The 19,395-nt window shown below is 38.6% G+C and overlaps 1 protein-coding gene across 4 annotated transcripts in view; it reads left to right on the top strand.

Moving 5' to 3' along the window:
- rerea (arginine-glutamic acid dipeptide (RE) repeats a) overlaps positions 1 to 19,395 on the top strand; it is a 172,185-nt gene that overhangs the window by 20,296 nt on the left and 132,494 nt on the right. For 2 of the 4 annotated variants that reach the window (XM_077218188.1, XM_077218184.1), the window contains exons 2-3: positions 3,006 to 3,074; positions 5,537 to 5,651. The exons of 1 other annotated variant lie outside the window; for it this stretch is intronic. The gene's annotated coding sequence lies outside the window, so the exon portion shown is untranslated. Of the gene's footprint in view, positions 1 to 3,005; positions 3,075 to 5,526; positions 5,652 to 19,395 lie in introns of those variants that run through there. One more of the 4 variants, XM_077218186.1, reaches the window with a different exon arrangement.

Below are 19,395 nucleotides of genomic sequence, written 5' to 3' on the forward strand. Positions count from 1 at the left end.
TTAGGTGGTTAGTGCAGAGCGTTTCATTATGCAAGATTGCACTAAACTGTCTATGTTATGATTAGCCAGTTTCCCCTAAATCAAAGTCAGGCACATGCTACTGCCTTAATCTCTTCATTTTCTCACAGGGAGCCGGCGCTGCGGAGAGAATCAACGAGCGAGCGAGGGAGGGGCCGAACGAGAGGATGGAGGAAATCAGGGGAAAAATGGTGTCTGAAGGAGAGATAGTAAATCATCTGGCATTAGCTGAGCTTGGGTAGTCTGTGCGGTTAGTGTTTCACACTGAGAGATCTGGGGTGTCCCGGTGTTTAATAAAAAAAATGGGAAGGGGAAGAAATATGTGATGTTTTGTTCCATTAAGTGAGGCAAATCTTGCACCTGTGTGTCCCTGAGTTTGCACCGAACCATTTTCATCAGTGAGATGGTTTATTTTTTATCACGTTGGCCGGTGCTGCAGTGCAAGCCTCACCTAGAGGAGCCTATTATATCAAACCATGAATCATTTACGCCACACGTGCCGTCTGCATTTTTAATGAGAGATTATTGCATTTCATAAACAGAGCTTTAAAAAATTCAAATTGTATTGATCTGCGATTGTATCTCAGCCGTTTCGCCCGTCCAACTCCACGCTGTTTCTCTCCGGGGTTGATTGACACTCCTTTTTTTTCTTTTCTCTAGCTTCTTCTCATTTAATCAATTAATTCGGTCTATCACGGCTTCATTTTGTGTTCGGTAGCTGTGTTGGCAGGCTCCATCATCAGCCACCCACGTGTAATGAGAGGACATTTTAACAATTAGCGCAGGTGAGAGATGGGGCTCTGTTTAAAATGGTGGCGGCAGCGGCGACGTGCCTCTTGTGGTGTTGCGTTTATGCGAGGTGTTTGGACAGGGTTAATGTGCTGGAAAAGAGTGATTTAGGTCAATGGTGGTGTCTACATCTGTCACAGAGAGAGAATAAGAGGGAGGAAGGGAAGAGAAAAGCTAGTGTGAAAGAATATGATAAGCTGACGCTCACGGCAAGCTGCAACGGTAACAAATAAGCAGTTTCACCACTTTATAAGGGAGCAGACTGTTAAAACCTGAGCAAATACAGAATGTACATCTCTCTCCTGTCTCGTCTCAGGAGTACGCTCCAGTTTCTGTGTAAATATCACACTCACTGATGAGGAAAAAGTACTTGGCTCTGCACAAGGGGATTAGAGCAGCTATTTTATCATTTATTAATGCATGTCTGTGTCTGCCACTGAGCTCGTGCTTTTTAACTTTCAAATAGCATCGTGCTGGTTCAGGAACCATGGTATGATGTGATTTTATTGTGAGTAATTGGTCTACGTGTAAAGTAGACATGCATTGTGTGTCAAATTATCTTTTTGTGCCAATTTGTTCACCTAACACTTTTAATCATATTTAAAGGGATAGTCCACCCTCATGTAGGATTCTCTTTCTTCTGTGGAACACAAAAGAAGATATTTTAAAGAGTGTTGGTAACCAAAACTTCAATTGTATGGACAAAAAAAAAACCAAAACAAATAATTTCTCAAAAATGTCTAAAGGATATTCAATACAAGTTAGGCTCAACTGACAGCATTTATGACAATGTTAATAAACATCTCTGTTAGACTCAAGCACTAACAATGGAAGTTAATTGGGGCTAAAATGGTTATACATGTTTAAATACTCAATGTTTCAGTAATATAGCCACAGTAAGTAAACAATATGGTTGGTATGATTTTAGTGTGAAAAAAATTGCTTTACAACCTTTTCGGTTTAGTTATATCTAGTTTTACTTTGCTGCCCTAACAACCTAACACATAAACCCCTAAAATGACTAAAAATGATGAAAACAACTGAACAGAAGAAAAGTTTTGCTTCTGTAAAATTATATACTACTTTAGGCTTTTAAGTCCTCCAAATATTTGCCCAATTCACTTCCATTGGAAGTCCCTCACTGTAATCTTTTTTATTATTATGTAAATAAAAACATAAATTGAAACCAGAATACGGTTTTGGGATGTAAATGCAGGAGAATGCACGAAAAGCTTTTATTTTTATTTTTTATGAATAGTGTTAGGCCAGACTAATTTAATATGACCCCTCATTTGAAACATTTTTCTGTAGCTTGGCATTTAAATAATTATTTGGAAGTATAATAGATGCATTTGGCTTGTTTTGCATGGACAAAAATGAAGCATGCAACAAACACGCTTCCCACTCAACCAAATTATTGTGTATAATAATTATCCTGTGTGATCTTGAAGTTCATAAGCTGTTGTTGCAATGCTAATAGAAGGCTTTTTGCAGTTTGCATGTTTTTTTCCACAATAGTGTCAGCAGCCTTAACTGCGACCTCTTCCACTCTGGTATTTCGCAGGCTGTCCCTTCAGAGCGGTCCGTTTCTGACCGTGCCAGCAGTGATTAATGGGGGCACAGGCTACGTAGTATAAAACTGGATTTACATGGAAGCTTATGGCACACAAGTGGATTAGCTGGCTTTAGAGGTGAACGGATGTAATTGATTCTGATGTGTTTTTTTTGCCAAACAGCAGTGGAAAAAACAGAGTTTGACCAGGTGCAGTGACCCCTTCTGCCTTTTTTCACTGTGGCTGCCCGCGTCATGTGGTCATGAATGCAGCACAGCCCCGAGGGGCAGTGGTCGTCCTGTCTAACCTCTGCGTTTGAATTACATTTGTGTGTGTGTTTGTTCATGGTGGGTGGTGAGATGGTTGCATACACGATTATGACTGAACCGGACTCTGCTAGTGACAGCTGTGTAGGCTCCGAACAAATAGCTTCCTTCTTTTCTGAGCATGAGCCCTGCCCCCTTCCTTTACACACAGTGTCACATCTGTAGCACTGGGGGGTGGCAGGGCTTTTCAGCTGTCATGATGCCGTTCAGCTGAGGATCCTCTTGGGGCTCGGAGATTGATGCATTTATTTATCTCTTTATCTTAATCAGTGATATTAAGAGGGGAAGGTAATTAATTGGCTTTGACTCTATTGGACAGGACGTGGCGAGGTGTCTGCAGGCGGCCCGGTGACACGGCATTCTGGGCGGGGCAAACCACAGTATCCATGTAAGTAATAGGCTCTCATGTCTTCTAGTAGGTGCAGTGATTTTGTTTCCTGTAGGGATGGGAATTGTGCTGAATTTAGTGATTCTGATTCCGATTCCATTAATGCTTTGTGATTTTGAGGTAGAAATATTTATAAAATAATTTTGGATTTTAACAAAACTAATCAGAAAAATACATAACCCTTACAGAAAACGTGCATTTTTAAATTTTCAAATATATATTAGGGGTGTGACAAGACACTTATCGGGTCGAGACACGAGATTGAGTTCATGAGAACGAGATGAGATTTTTGCACAATATTTCATAAAAATTCTCAATCACAAAATTCATCACTGGAAAAATAGTCTGCATGTTCATTTTGAAATGTTTTAACCAATAATCTTGTAATGAATGTCATTTCATTTCTACTTTACGAGTATGAATTATCAAATGCATTAAAAGACAATATACAAGCACTGTAAAAACCACAAACTCAACTTTTCTCTTGTATGATTTCACAAGTCTCCTCAAACCTTACTGTACATGAATTATGAGCTTCCAGAACTTCTGATTGAGGCTGTGTGTGATGACCTAAGTTAACTTTTACCCCTTTTCCACCAAAAAAGAACTGGTTCGGAACTGGTGCTGGTTCAAAGTTAGTTCGGAGTTGGTTCAACTTGCGAACCTTCTCAGAACCGGTTTGTTTTCCCACTGACTAGAGCGCCCAGCGAACGACGTCGTTACGTCACTGTGTACGTCGCCATACAGAAACGCTAGCAAGTACATTATTTTGGGATTATCTCTAACTTGTGTACCATGAAGGCTTTAAAAACAATTGAAATAAGTAAGTCTTTTAATCTTTTCCTTTGATATGTAATCATTTCTGATTAGTTATGTACCTCTGTCTTGTGTCTTTTTTTCTTTCCGTTTATTTGTTCTATATTTTGACTGTTTTCTTCTTTGCTTACATAATGTTTTCAATAAAAAAATAAAATTTAAAAAAAGCTAGAAACGCTTGCGCCAACTTCAAGCATAATAATTACAATGGTGGACTACATCGTGTTTCTGCAAATGTTTCTCCTGGCTTTGCGGTCATAAAATATGTTTAGGACACATCTAAACCCGCCTCCAGCCCCGCCGTAAGCATGACACGGTGGTAAAAGAACGGTTCTCTGGTTCTAGTCCAGCAAAGAGTTGGTGCCGCTTTGGAACCAGTTTTCCTGGCCGAGAACCGGTTCTTTGGCTGTCGAAACACAAAGAACCGGTTCGCGAGTAGGCACCGGCTCCGAACCGGCTCTCAAAATGCTTTGGTGGAAAAGGGGTATTTGTGGCGAGCAGGACGAGGCCGAGGGCTGTGAGAAACCGGTGCGTTGTGCTGGTGGCGCTCATCAGTAATCACGGCCCTCAGCCTCGTCCTGCTCGCCACAAACTTCTTTCCACATATTGAACATAGAAATAAAAACATTATAAATAACACTTTTTTTTTTAAAAATTCTTAGTCTTTTTAAGTGCAAACAATAAGTACAAGTGCAACCATCATCACTTTAATCAAATTACTCTCTCAGTATTCAAACAGTGCAAACAGAGACCAGAGCCACAACTACACAGTCCAGAGATAGATTTGATATTTGGAAACAGGCTATTGAATGCAGCCTAATTTGCGCGCATCAGGGAGCTTGCGTTTTACTTTCACTTTCAGATTCACAATCGCACGTACTCTGTGTATAGGGAGCAGCAGTGCTGACCGTGCATTCTACAAGATAACACATTTATCAGACGTTTAGATTCTGTTGCGCCATCGTCCAGCGATCAGTGAACTGTGATTCCTGCTGCACTATGTGCTACTGCAACTCGTGCTGGATGAGCAGAGCAGTGTACAATGTTTATTTTTATTTTTATAAAAACAGCAAAACGATGTAGAGGTTGAATATTCTATGTTACTTTCTCCCTCACGCTCCGTCATGGCGAACTCTTGTCACATTTTAGTCTCGCAAGATCTCGTGGCACCCCTAATAAATAAATATATATATATATATATATATATATATATATATATGGACCAAAATTTTGTCTACTATCCTGTAAGGAATACCTGGACCACACATACCTACATATATTTAGTTTATATAGATTTAAATTGACAGTTTATTCATTCTTGACAACCAGCCAGTAACTGCACTGTCTTAACTTATACTGAGCCTTAAAGTCATAAACCAAAGTAACAATTCTTGATTTTTATTAGGTCTAAACTTGCACAAGCAGCATAATATCTTAATGTCTGGAAGCGTTGACTCTCTTCAATATGTCCATTCCACTGTTTCCTCTCCATTTTTCTCCCTGTCAGTTTATTACAGCCAAGTAGTTGCCTGTGCTGTTTGTTTGATTCCTACAGCAGGCAGGACTGTCAACGCTGATGAAACGGTCTCCTCTAGTTTGCTGCTCAGCATCTGTGTTTACTCGTCTGTCATACTGTGCACTGCTAGGGAAGAGAGAGCGACAAGAGGGGGCGAGAGACAAGAGTTTGAGCAGAGGGCAGGACATCTCCATCTCTCCTGGATTCTTATCAACAGAGAAGTGGATGACTCATATGAAGTGCAAGTATGTGTATGTGTTAATCCTGCCTCAGCCCAATGTAGTCAAATTTCTGAACGTGACCTGTCATCAGAGTGAAGTACTCATCACACTTGGATCATTTAATTATCCTTGCATCAGCTTCTGAATATATTTATCCAAACATTTAGTCTCCTGTTGTGGTGTTAGCAGAAGGTACATGTGATGATTTCTTGATTTTATGATGAGCTGATGCCAATAGTTGATGGTTGGTTGAATAGATGGTGAAGTGAGTGATCCTGAAGCCAGCCTAACCATTAGAGATGCACAAAATATCAGTACCATATTGGTTACCATTTTTTTTTGCTAAATAAAAATATGAAACAAAATAAATATTACTATTGTAATTTGTAATATTGTAATTTCACTGTAAAAATAAGAAAACACAATAAAACCTTAACACTTTAAAATTACAATACTAATATTTCTACATTACATCTACATTAAGCCGGGTGCACACTTTATGATTTCTAATTTGTAAAAAAGGTTGTTTAAAAGTTGTCTAATAGTCATTTAAGACTTGCTTGTCAGACTGTAAGAACATGATCCTCGCTGTAAGCCATGTCACACTGTAGGATCTCAGTTGTCATTAATGTCAGACTGTAAGGCAGTCAAGTCAAGGTGCTTTATAAACGGACGCACTCAAAAAGACTCGTCTGGAGTTTTTTATTAAGCCGTGACGCGATTGGCGACTGTGAGCTACATTTACAGGCAGGATAGAAATGGTGGCTAGCAAACAAAGCAATCTCAAGAGTTAATTTTGATTTTCTCTTGAAAAGAAAACTGGAAAAAACGAAGTCTGGCGATGTGTTTTGAGCAAGTGGTGGTTTGTTGTTGTTTCACTAATTGCATCATCAGGTTCCGCGGTTTTGGATTTGTTGGTTGTCGTAATTGAAGCCACAGTACAGGACTGTCTGTCAAATCTTCTGAGACTGCCAGAAATTCTTTGGAGTTAAAATCTTAGTGCAACGGTCATTTATCGGCTGTCGGTGAACATGTCAAACTAATGATCAAAGACTCCAGATTTAGGCCTAGGATCCGAGGAATGTTTTAGGATTAAAGCTGGCTTTAGACAAAATAGTAAAGAATTTAACCCATAACATGAAAATAATTATTGGCTTATTATAATAGACAGAATTTTTATATTTCATCAGTACTAATCATCATATAGGTCTTCATAAACCATTTCGCACATCCATGGCTAGTGCAAGTCAGGTTTTAAACCAAGGAAAACAACCACAGATACAGTGAGGGAGGGGAGGAAAGGTTAAACACTTGAAGTACTTTATTTGTCCATTGAGAGAAACTAATAAGTGTTCTAAAATAGCTCCACAGATGAACCTGTAATTTCAGCGGGTTGTTGGAGAATTCAGGTAATGCATTTGGCTTAGCCCTCAAGCTTAATAAATCACTCTCCGACATGTTTAAGCACAGCAGTTGGTAGAAGTGTAATTTTACATCTGCAGTTTTGAAAAGGGGAGAAAAAAGTCCCTTCCATCCAATATGCGCAGGACCACTTTGCCAAATGGCTGATGGGAGGGTGTAATGTATTCACAACCACTCCCAGAACAAGCATTATTTTACCTGGGCTTAATTGAGGGTAAGCTCCCTTGACACGGGCTCTTGTTCGCTGAATCCTGTCAGAAATAAACGTCCTGAAGGCCACTGAGGGGACCGAAAAGGAAATTTATTAAGTTGGGCTCCTTCCTCTCCTTTTATGTTATCTTGATCATCTTTACCTGAGCCTGTCTGAAAACCCAGCTCTGGAGCCACTCTAAAATAGATTTGCTAGTGCAGTTATCACAGGGAGGGACAGAAAACATCTGAAAAGAGAAATGGAGGGAGGGGATGGGGGAGAACAGCGGACAGAAGGTTTTGACACCCATTGTTTAGGTGGAAAGAGGGAAAACAGACACCCACAGGGTTATTGTCGCAAACTGCCTGCCTGATACCTGAACACACCCTCTGAAAATATTGATGTTCGGCTGTGTGCTTTTATCGCTGTGGTCTCAATATTTATCTAAATTACGTAGAATGTAACGATATTATTCCTTCTCCTGACGCTAATTACGTTTGCCGTAATCACTAGCGTTGCGGAAGTTTTATATTTAGCAACTAAATGAGTGATGATGGGAGGTGTCGTGACAGGTGCTATATTCTTTGTCATAACCCCAACTGCTGTGTTTAATCAAGTGGGTCCTGCGGGTATCGGCCTCGGGCCGCGGCTATCTCAGCATCCCAACGGAGAGTGGCAGATTAGGTGTCAGTTGCAGGGATATCGAGGTGCTGAAGAGAGAGCATAAGTGTTCATGGGATTGATGGTGTGCTCATATGGTTAACCCCAAAGGAAAGGGTAAATACACACGCCATATTTTATTCGCATCGCTCCCTGTATGTGCAGACGAGGATGTTTTTGCAAACACTTTGATAAGCTGATAATTAAGCAGTGAATTATTTCTTCCTGTAATCATTGTTATTACCTCAGGGATGTTCACACAGCAAACAAAGACAAAGCGACCAGAAGTAATTTATTTTCAACAAAAGTTATTAAGGCAATGTGAGAGACTGATTGTTGGCAGTGCAACTAAAGAAGAGTTGTTCTTCTGATTCTCAAGCTTGATTTGATTCCAATTAAATAGATTCTGATTCATTTTGGGATATTTCAGTTATAAAGTCTATTTAGCTTGAATACTCTTACATGTAGAAAAAATTTCTGTAATTTTTTTCAAGAATTGGGGCGGGGGGTTGATTTCAAATCAGTCAAAATCTGGTTCATACGAGGCATTTTTCGTCAATATGACTACATTAGTTGCGTCGTATGTTTTTAATTCACTTAAAAGAACCGTCTGTTAAGAGTCTTTTGTTTCAGGAATTAGGCTACACGGGTTGCTCTGTATGTTTCTGATTCACTACAAAGAATTGGCTTAGAAGTCATTTGTTTTTGAATCGGACTACATTGCTCACGTTTTATGTTTGGTTTTGCATGCAGCTTTTAAAGACTACTCGATAGAAAGACGTTTATTACTATTTTACCTTCTAATTTCGTACATAGCTTTAAAAAACAACAGCACCTATATAAATTTTCTCAGCACTGAGGTTTGGATATCAGTATAATAGGTGAAGACATATGGTACAAAAGGACGTGTGTTTTAAGTAGATAATTTATGAAGGAATGCTCTTTAGAGGAAAAAGCCAGAGGGTTGAGGTCATAGTGGGGAATTCCTCTCTTCATTTAGAGCCATTTCATTCATAATCTCTCTCTAGCTCTCATCCCTATGCTGGATTACGCTAAATAGGCTTATGTTACACAAAGCATGTTGGAGCCTGTGTTCAGAGAGAATTCCACAGAGGTGACAGGTCCAGTGTTTTTGGATATTTAATTGAAGATTCCGATTCCTTTAATTAGCCAGCTGCAGTATGTTCCCCATCTGCCACTGTGCTTCACCCTAAGAGATGGCTGATGGGGGAGGGAGGAAGGCCACCGCTCTCGTCTACAAGAGAGAATAAGAGGAGGGAGGTACAAGGGCCAAAGCTGTAAAGTGAAAAGAGAGTGACAGAACCGGCAGAGAAAGGGCGACTGAATGGAAGTATTTTGGGGGATGTTTGGTTAGAGCTTTTCCTGATCAGACAATCAGATTAAATCATTGTGCCTTCATCAAGAGGATGAAGAGTTTCGGCACTGGTGCCTTGCTGTTTGTTTTAAAATGGAGGATGTGCGTATGTTTAATGCATCATCTTTTTTAAAACTTAAATGTCATGTAAGTTGAATGCTGTGAAATAATAATGCAAATTATTTGTGAACTGAAAATGAAATTGAACATTATTTTTTATTTTACTTAACACAGTCTGGTTGCACAACAGCGAACTACACTAAAATCCACATGCAAAAGTGGTTATTTTTTCATTTTATTTTTATTTTATCCCCAAGTCTGGGTGCACAATAGTGAGCTGCACTCAGATCTGCTTGTAAAAGTGGTCTGTGGTACAGTTCATGTGACCTGTTACACCATATCAGTTATCGGTTGATATTCAATTTTATTTAATTATTGGTATTGTTTGATATTGAATATTTAATTATGATAATTTACCCTATTTTTACCCTATGATTACCTTTGCTGTCATCTAATGGTCACTTGAAGTTCACCAATAAAACGCCTAATCATTTAATAACACTTTTAAATATAATCTTTATCAAATCTCCATTTTTCATACATTATAATGATGCCTAAATTCCCTTGTAGCATTGAAATATTATTGATGGTTTTATTTTTAATTTATTTGGACTTAATTGTATAGATTTTTAGTGTATTACAGTATACAGTTATCGGCTTATTGGTATATCTTGCATACTGCTTGTCTCTGAATAAATTTACTGAAAAGATCATTCTCGTATTTCGCAAAATGTGAAACCAACCTAAAATCAAGTTTGTTCTCGTCATCGTGCATAATTTTCCTTTTCGCCATTCTCCTATCTCTTCCTACTGCAAAAAACCCCAAAAAACTACATTATGATCATCAGTTGTCTCATTTATAAAACTGTGCGTAGGATTCTTACTAAAAGTGTACGTCTCCCCGAAAGCCAAAAATGGCGTAAGCAAAAAAAAAAATTCAAACTTATAAAACCGTGCGTGTGCCAGAACCTGCGCAGAATTCACTTTATAAATCCCGGTCAGCAGAAGATTGTCTCCTCCCCGAAATAACCATATATGGAGCTTACAACGCCTAGTTTTACTATGCATATCCTCATCTGCATATCATTTCCATATGATTATTCATCCATGTGTTAACATGTTTAACGGTACAAGACATTAGGAAAATATGAAATACGGATGTGCCGTCACATTACATAACAACCATTTAGTAGCCTACCCTTGCCTTGTTTTTGAATAAATCAAATAGTGTAAAATACATTTCAGGGAATGTTTTTCTCAATCTTTTCCTCTGGCCAAATAGTATTTTTAATTGATTTATATTTTTTATGGGAACAGATAGACCTTGTTCTGCATTATTTGCAAAAAACTATTTTCTCAGACAATCTGCTATTATCATGATAAGCAATTATCTCTGTAGTTAAAACATTAAAACACAGCATGCCAGAGGAAAAGGGTTCAAAAGCATTGCATCCACAACAAATATTTCTATTTATTTAATATAAAAAATGTTGTAACTTCTCATTAATGATTTCATGTAGTTTAAGTGTTTAACTCCATTAATAAGAATAGCATATTTAACCAAAACGTTTATATCAGAAGTAAAACATAGTTTAAATCATTCTTTTATTTATTTAAACTGTTATTGTGAACATGCACTGTATTTATCATTGGGACTCATAATGAAGACTTACGGTTTTACTTAATCTAACGTTAGATGGGCTATATATGCGTCAGTTTCACTAAACGGCCCAATGCGCTCGCTGGCACGGACATTTGAGAAGGGATGGATATTTGGTTCAAGTGATAGGCTTGTGACCAAAAGTGACCAAAAAGACATGTAATTCCAGCTCACCATCGGTGTCGCCAAACTGCTCCATCTCCTAAACGTTTGTACGCATGGGTCAGAATTTGCGTGCAGGTGAGCAAATTTTCCTCTCAAGTTTGTTTTTATAAATCACAACTTATGTGTCGGAAGTGGCGTACACCTCTTTCAGGGCCTGTTTTGTGCATACGCAACCGTTATAATTGAGTCTCCAGAGCTTTGCTTTATCTGGCTTTTGCTCTAGTCACTTACACTTTGGACTACAGAAACGCTGGCTTGGGTATGAGTAACCCAAGTTGTGTTAAGTAAGCGTTATGTAGCCTAAATGTTATTTCCCAAGGCACTTTGAGTGTTAACCTACCGTGAAGAACTGTGATGACTCCTTACCCACACACATTCAAACGCACACCAACTGCTCAGCCAAGCAATCAGCACGCATTCTGCTCAGCATTAATGGTGTTTGCTTGTGAGATTCGAGTGGACTACGGTCCCTCTTAAAGTCGTGTTGGTTAAAATTCTTGTAGCATTTTAATGTTTACTGCAAATTTGCTGCTCAGATTGAAATCTACACAACCTGTAGTCTGTTTAGCGCAGTGATCGTTTGCATGCTAACCCTATTTCCTTTTATGCAGTCGAGTCAATAGCTTGCATAAGAGTCTGGAGTGGTTTGCAGTCCGTACCGTCTCTGTGCAGATGATTGTGTTAGCGCGTCTCTTCCGGGCCTCACTGTGTGATTGTGATAGAAAAATAGCACGGTGAGGAAATGGAGCTGACCTTGGATCAGTCTCCTCTGTAGCCGGGGTGATGTATAGGCTCAGCGCACAGGCTGGCAGTAAGTGAAAGCCATGTTTTTATTTTCCTGCAGAGGGCACCGTGTCAAGGCGCATAAGCGGGTTCATATCTTCCCCCTCCGTCTCTGCTGCCGAGGAATGTTAAATGTCAGCCATCGGGCCAGTGTGGTAGAGCACTGATATTAGCCTGGATTGAATAAGCATCGGCCCGAGCAATGATTTGAATTTATTTGAAGCGCGAGGCACTGTGTAGGAGAGGGTCAGGCTCTGTGGGCAGTGGAACTGTGTTTGAATGACTTGGAACAGTTCTTGCCTGTCTCGTCTTTTGTCTGTTTATTTTTAAGGCCAATTTGTAATTGTCAAATGAGAAATTGGACGCCATCTGTCATCGTGGTATTAAATTAAATGGACAAGACTGTACATGATAAGTGCGCTCTGTTCTGCTAAGTTTCTGTAATAGAAAGGGAATGATTTGAATTTGATGACATATGGCATAAATATTAATCATATAGGCCTTCATCTAAGTGTCATTGAGCATAAAATTTTTTAATTTTTATTGCAGACTTTTGGTAACACTTTACTTTACAGTGTCCTTGTTACAAATATTACATTTCCTTACTATAGTAATAACAGTAAATTGTGCATAATTACATACAACGAACACTAAATCAAACCCTAATACTAACCGGTAGCACTTTGTTTTACAGTCCTGTTTCGCATGAACATACTATGTACTTATTGTAGTAATGACACTAACTAGGTATTAACCCTGAACCTACCCCTAAACCTTAACTTAACCCATGTAGTTACCTTACACTACTCATTACTTTGGTGGTAAGACCACTGTAAGTACATTGAAAGTGCACGTACTGTAACCCTACCCTATAGTAAGTACATGTAGCAACTTGCAACTAACGCAACTTGCTATTGCTCACACTTAAGTATAATTGAATATTACATTTATACTACATCCGACACCTTGCAGTCATACACATTGTTCCTGTTATGGTCTTATTCAGGGGTCAGGAACCTTTTTTTTTCATTTTTGATTAATGATTAAATTGGATTTTTCCAAAAGACCCACAGCAAAAAATAATATGATAAGCATTTTGACATATTCTGTGGCAACTATGCTTGTCCGTGTTCCGCTCTGAGCGTGCGCACAGAAAGCATCCTGTCTGTATAAGATTCAGTTCTCTTTTGCGCCTTATTGCACTTTTAATATTTCTTTACTATCTCATTCATCCTTGTTTTGTTATTAATAACTTAAAACCGTATCGTCCACTGAAAATATTGTGCGTATTATCATAAATACGACACATTTATGGGTCTCTGCGGCGAAAGCAAAACTACCTGTAAAATGTTTTGAAATGTCTCTTGGCGCACACACAGCAGGGCACCAGTTTCAATAAAAGGATATGTTTCAGTCCAGTCACTTTTTTTATATAGCCTACTTTTACATGTTCACTGCTGTTATAAAAATAGTTTTTCCATCATCACAAACAAGCTACGTAGCTGCTTGAGCTCTAGGACACTCGCGAACAGCACTGATCGACTCAACGCACTTTGGCCGGTAAAACTTGAAAGCTAGGAAGCTAATCTCTATTGGTGTGTCTAATTTTTTATTAATCGATCATTAATTGGTAAAGAGTGTGGGACCTCGTGAGCCATGTGATTTTTTTTGTCAAATAGCCACATACTTGGCGTTGCCTGACCACTGGTCTAATTGAATCTCTCTTCAGTTTGGTTCTCAGTTCTCACTATATTTTTCATTCGCATTTATGGTTTCTACACTCTAAGAAAAAAAGATACAAAAGCAGTCACTGGGACGGTACGATTTAAAAAGGTTCTGTACCATTTAGGCACTAATATTTACACTTTTGGTACCAATATGTACCTTTAAGGTATTGATGAGCACTCTCTTTAGGTACAAATGTGTACCTTTTGAAAGGGTACCACCCCACTGACAACTTCTGTAACTTTTTTTTCTGAGAATGTACAATAATAATAATAATAATACTATTTTTATAAATTATATTGTTGAATAATATATATATATATATATATATATATATACTGTATTATTTTTTTATTAACTATATTCTATGAATTATAAATTTGTATTATTAATTAGAAATTACAGTATGTAGTAATAAGAATAATACAATAAATAAAAATAGTACAGTAAAATAAAATATACCACACTGAAGAATCAGTATGTCATAGAGACTTGAGGGACTATTTTAAAATTGGGTCAGTAAGCAACTGCCAACAGCACCCTAACAATATGCTAAAATTTCTCAGAACCCCTTAGTAACCACATAACAACGCCTTGGAAACCACCCACACCCTAACATAAGTGTTGCAGTTAACATAAGTGTTGCTCTACTGCTTTTTAATAAGTCTTTTGCCAGTTCTGAGAGGTGAGAGTGTTTTTTGCTTTGTGAGAAGCTAGCATCTCAAACCTTTTAAAGTCCCCCTGTGGTAAAAATACAGCTTTTAATGTTATTAATATGCTTATGTGGTGGTTTTAATATGCTATAAGCATATCATGTGCAAATTCATAAGTCAACACCATTACTGAGTATTTTCTACTTAAAACTACAGTGAACAAAAGACAGTCTTAAAAACGCGGTTTGAAATCGCTGTTGTTTCTGACGTCACAAACTACCTCGTAACCAATCACGTCCACGTGTGATGGCAACGAGTGGATCTCTGAGCTGGTGCGAGTGAGTGGAGGTGGGACTAATTTGCATATTCATAGGACCGTGTATACTAAATGAGGCAAGGGAGTAGAGTTACATTCAAGCTATTTTAAGGCGCGAAGAATTTTGTTTTCAAAGGAAAAAACGTTTAAGTATGTCATTTTGGTGACCAAAGATGATTTTTTAAGGGATACAATTATTGACTACAGGGGGACTTTAAAGAACTTTTATTATGTGCATACGTTTTGTTTTTGAAGTATCATTGAGTATTGACATGCTCAGTTTTGTCTGTCATCAGTGCTTATTTGTGTTTTTGAGTGTTGGATTATCATTTCACAGCCTCGCTGCCACCAGCACTCAAATAATAATTTCCTGTCACCATCTAAGACAGAAGAACTAAGCGAACACGACACCTCTTTCTCCGAAAAAAAAAGAAGAGGGAGGCTGGTGTATGGCAGGACTGTGTGTCATTGTGTGCTGATGGATGTGCAAGGCTCACTGCTCAGAGCGCTTACTTAATAGGGAGCGGTAGGCTTGTCGTGGCACTTCTCTCTCTCTCAGCTGGGAAAGAGGAGGAGCCATGCTTGGCTTAGCACAGAACTGGCAGTCTGTTTCACAAAGGTTAGAGCTGCCCCATAATACAGGCTAATCAGCAGGTAATCTGTTTTCTTTCCTTTATATTCTCCCTGCTCAATGGTGACCAAAGTCCACATCTCAGTGCAGAGGATTGAAAGTTCTCATTTTCCAATATAAGGTTATATGATTGTTGTCAGGGTTACGTTTCTATTGGGCTGACAAACTCTTGAGATGCTCTGCAACCTGTGGGCAAACTGAGACCACTGGCTGTGGTCTAAAAAAGCCGCCAGGAGCTTTTGTCCGAGAGCATTAGCATTAAATCGCGCTGATCTAGTTAAAGCAGGAGCGTTTAAACCTATAATCCCAGCCACCAGCCTGGAAAAGGAAGCAAATCTTTTTTTTAAATTACAATCTAGATTGCGTTTTTTAATAATGTACGTTTTCTTTCGGCTGGTGGGTTGAAATAAGAGGTAGCGCAAGAGACAGTACCGCAGCACTGCTAAGTGCTTGAAAATGTCACTAAAGCAGTGTTAAGGGAATGAATGGATGGCTGATATAATGGTGTTTGACATGAGAGCCTTAGTCATGAGAGCTGTCAGTAGAGTTTGAAATCAGGCAGAGAAGCAGGGGCTGCGGCAGGCAGGGAGGTGAAGAATTTCTAAAGCTGATTCTGTGGAGGAAGTAAAAGAGACCGTTTAGAGAGAAAAAGGGAGATGAGTTGCAAAATGAGATTGAAGCTGCTTTAAAAAAGGTCTGTTGTTTTCAGTCATTCACAGACATGCTGCACTTAGTGAACTGAGCTGTTGAGGTATAATTCATCAAAGTGTTTTCAGGCATTTCTTGTAGTTCACCCAAAAAGGAAAATTCTGTCATCATTTACTCACCCTTATGATGCCACAAACCTGTATGACGTTCATTCTGAACACAAAAGGAGACATTTTAAAGATGGCAATTATAAAAAAGAAAAAAAAGAAGATTGGAGCTTTAAAGCTTCAGAAGCATCATAAAAGTGGTCCATATGACTTGTACGCTACATTCCAAGTCTTTTTAAGTCGTATAGCTTTAAGTCGTGTGAGAAACAGACCAGTTGTTATTCTATTGAAAATATTGATGTCCATCGCAGCTCTTCTTGGCATGCCCACGACGCAGTGTCATGATTCATAAATGAATAATTCTTTTGAGTCAGATCTTTTCAATGAAATGGTTCACAAAACTCATCTGCATGATCAGATCCGAGAGAGAGAGAGATTTTGAGTGTGTGTGCGTCTTATGTAATAGTGAAGCTTGTTAGTTTATTTACAAAAACAGCAAAGTTATCACCTCGTTGCTGGTAAATATAATGTAGCTTTCAGTAGCGAAGCTGTTTTATTTATAAAATTCATGGGGCAGAGGTTGAAAATCGGTTTTTATGCTCCTGAAGGTTTTGTCTGTGTAATTTCTTTACTATAAAATTTCTCAATAAATAAACCTGTGAGTTTTAGTGTGAGCGCATACAGAAATAATACAAAAGCATTCTTTGTGGGCAAATGTGTCATCCTTGCCTTATGGAGCTTGGTATTCTAAGCGGAATTGCGTATATACGTGTTTAGACTTAGATTAGATGTCGGAAATGTATCTGATTTAAAACCACATTTGGAAGTGTCTCGAAAAAACAGATTTCGTACCGATTTTTGTGTTTACACTTGTGCAACAAATTCCGATCTGTGTCAGATGCAAGTAAAAAATCAGATTTTTTTGCCAGTGTGAACACAGCCAGAGAGAATGTTTTTACACTGAATATTCTGTATTCAAATACATCACAACACAATGTTGTTCATATTGAGTCGATCATTCTGCTCCTTCCATAACAAATCAATGACTGTGGCTGAACAAAAACAAACCAGCTAATCAGTGATTACTCATTATAAAAATATGACCCACTCAAATCAAGGCTGAAGCATCCTTCCAAGCTCAGTCTCTCTCAGTCAGGTTATTTTCCATTTCCTGTGTGCATGGTTGTGTTCGACGGCCATGTTGCTGTGGATCAATATCAAGTGATGGGTGGAGGAAGATAGAGGTTGTGTTCAGAATTGAATACAAGCTCACTACTGAATACTGCACAGTATAACCTATACTGCTGTTTTTTACAAATAGTAAGTGAAATGGTAAACATTACTCCATCCATAATTTTAAACATTAAACAATAGTATGCCATGTTGGCGTCATATAACGTATGTTTTTCCTCATGGTTATCTTTCATTTTTTATTCAATTGTATGTAAAAATATCTTTAGATTGTCATAATTAACATTTGCTAATTCGTTACTTTTGGTTCATCTATTGCTTTGAAAGTGCGATGGCCCAAATTAAATAGTCAAGTCAAGAACACTGCATCATGGGATATAGCTTTCCACAGAATATGCTTTGTTGTGGCTGTTTTTTTTTTTTTTTTTTTTTTCAAAAGTAGGTCATTATCTGAAAATGGGCATACTGTGCACATTATACATACTACATACTTCAGCATGAGTATGGTGGTGTTTAGAACATAGTGACAGTTAGTGCTTAGAGATAGATCATCCAAATATTAAAATAAAAAAATGTACACACTCATGTCGTTCATGTCTGTTTCCTTTCTTCTGTGGAACATAAAAGAAGATATTTTGAAGAATGTTGGTAACCTAACAGTTAAAAAAAAACTGTTCCATGGAAGAAAGTCAGTCAGTAATACAGGTTTGGAGTGATGTGAGGGTGAGTAAAAAATGAATTTAGGGTGAACCATTCCTTTAAACATCATGTTCTGTTGAATTTACTATTCCTTTACTATTAGATAGAAACACAAACATGGACAGACGTGAACATGCAGCTGTTTATGAGGAAAAGCCCAATGTTTTAATACAGTGATCTAATCCTGTGAGCTAATAACCTTTATCTGTAGTAATTGCAGCCGGCTAAATGCTCTAATTCTGTGGAACAGATGTCCCAGAGACTGTTCAGCAGACCAACGGCCATGTCACAGGCGTGTTTGGGAAACAGCGCTTTATTTTTTTTTTAACTGTATTAAATAAAGCAGACCATATGCTCGGACACACAGACAAATCTAAAGCATACGCAACCGGCGAATGTTGTTTTCCTCCCACTTTTGGTCAAGGGCTTGCTAAATATTACCTTAGCACAATACATACACACACACACAGATAAAGGGAACACTTTCTCTCCTGTGTGAAATGCTTGGGATTAGCAGTAAGTGTGTTTCAGTCCTCATAAATCAGCCCTTCCAGCTGCTTTCTGTTTTCTCTTTGAAAGGCTTGCGAGTGCACGGATGCTCCACCGAGTGACAATGCTGAATGTAAAATGTCAATGTTTTTGAACAGGTGCTGTGAGGCAAGGTCCTGATGTTTTTATTTCCACAGCGCTGGCTGGGAGGGAGAGCTGCTTAAGGAGCTGGATAGGAGTTAAAGGCGCGTGGAGGAGGGATAGAAATCGGTGTGTGTGTGTGTGTGTGTGTGTGTTTTTAAGGTGACAGAGGGGGGAGGCAAATCGAGTCTCCAAAGGGAGTTCATGTTTGGATTCATTTCTAAAGCGCAAATCAAGTGGCTGTGAAAGCAGCCATTGCTTAACTTGCATACTGTTCTTTTTCTTCCATTTCCCCCCTCATTGTTTATGACAGCAGTTGACATTTTAAATAAATCATCAGCGTTAATACCAGGTGACGCATTAATCTTCAGTTTGTTTCCTCGTGTGCATAAAGCCCTGATGGCTGGGTGCTGTTTCTTCATTTATTGCTTGCTTTTATTCACTTGCTCACTCATGCATTCATGATTTATTTCCTTCCTTTCTTTTCTTTTGTCTATTTTTCGCTTCCCCCAGAGTGTGGTACTGTGAATGCTTGTAAGAGAGCTAGAGGTCCTTGGAGACACAGTCGAGGTTAGTCAGCATTACAGCTGTAAATCCACCTGTTCCTTTTCTAACATCTTCTTGTTTTCCACCTCCGATGCCAACAGCACACGTATACGATGCTTCCCAGTATTCCTCTTTGTTTTAATCAATTACCACATATGATCTGCTCATCATCCTATAAAGCAGTGTTTTCCAACCGCTATTCGTCTTGAGCCTCCTCAAGCACCTCTTCATCGACACCAAGCCAAAAACATGCTCCTTTTAATCATATTATACTGTTTTTTTTAATGAATGAACTTACATTCATATT

Source organism: Siphateles boraxobius, unplaced genomic scaffold (genome assembly GCF_051911475.1).
Source record: "Siphateles boraxobius isolate OS27281-9 unplaced genomic scaffold, OSU_SipBor_1 77, whole genome shotgun sequence".
NCBI lineage: Eukaryota > Metazoa > Chordata > Actinopteri > Cypriniformes > Leuciscidae > Siphateles > Siphateles boraxobius.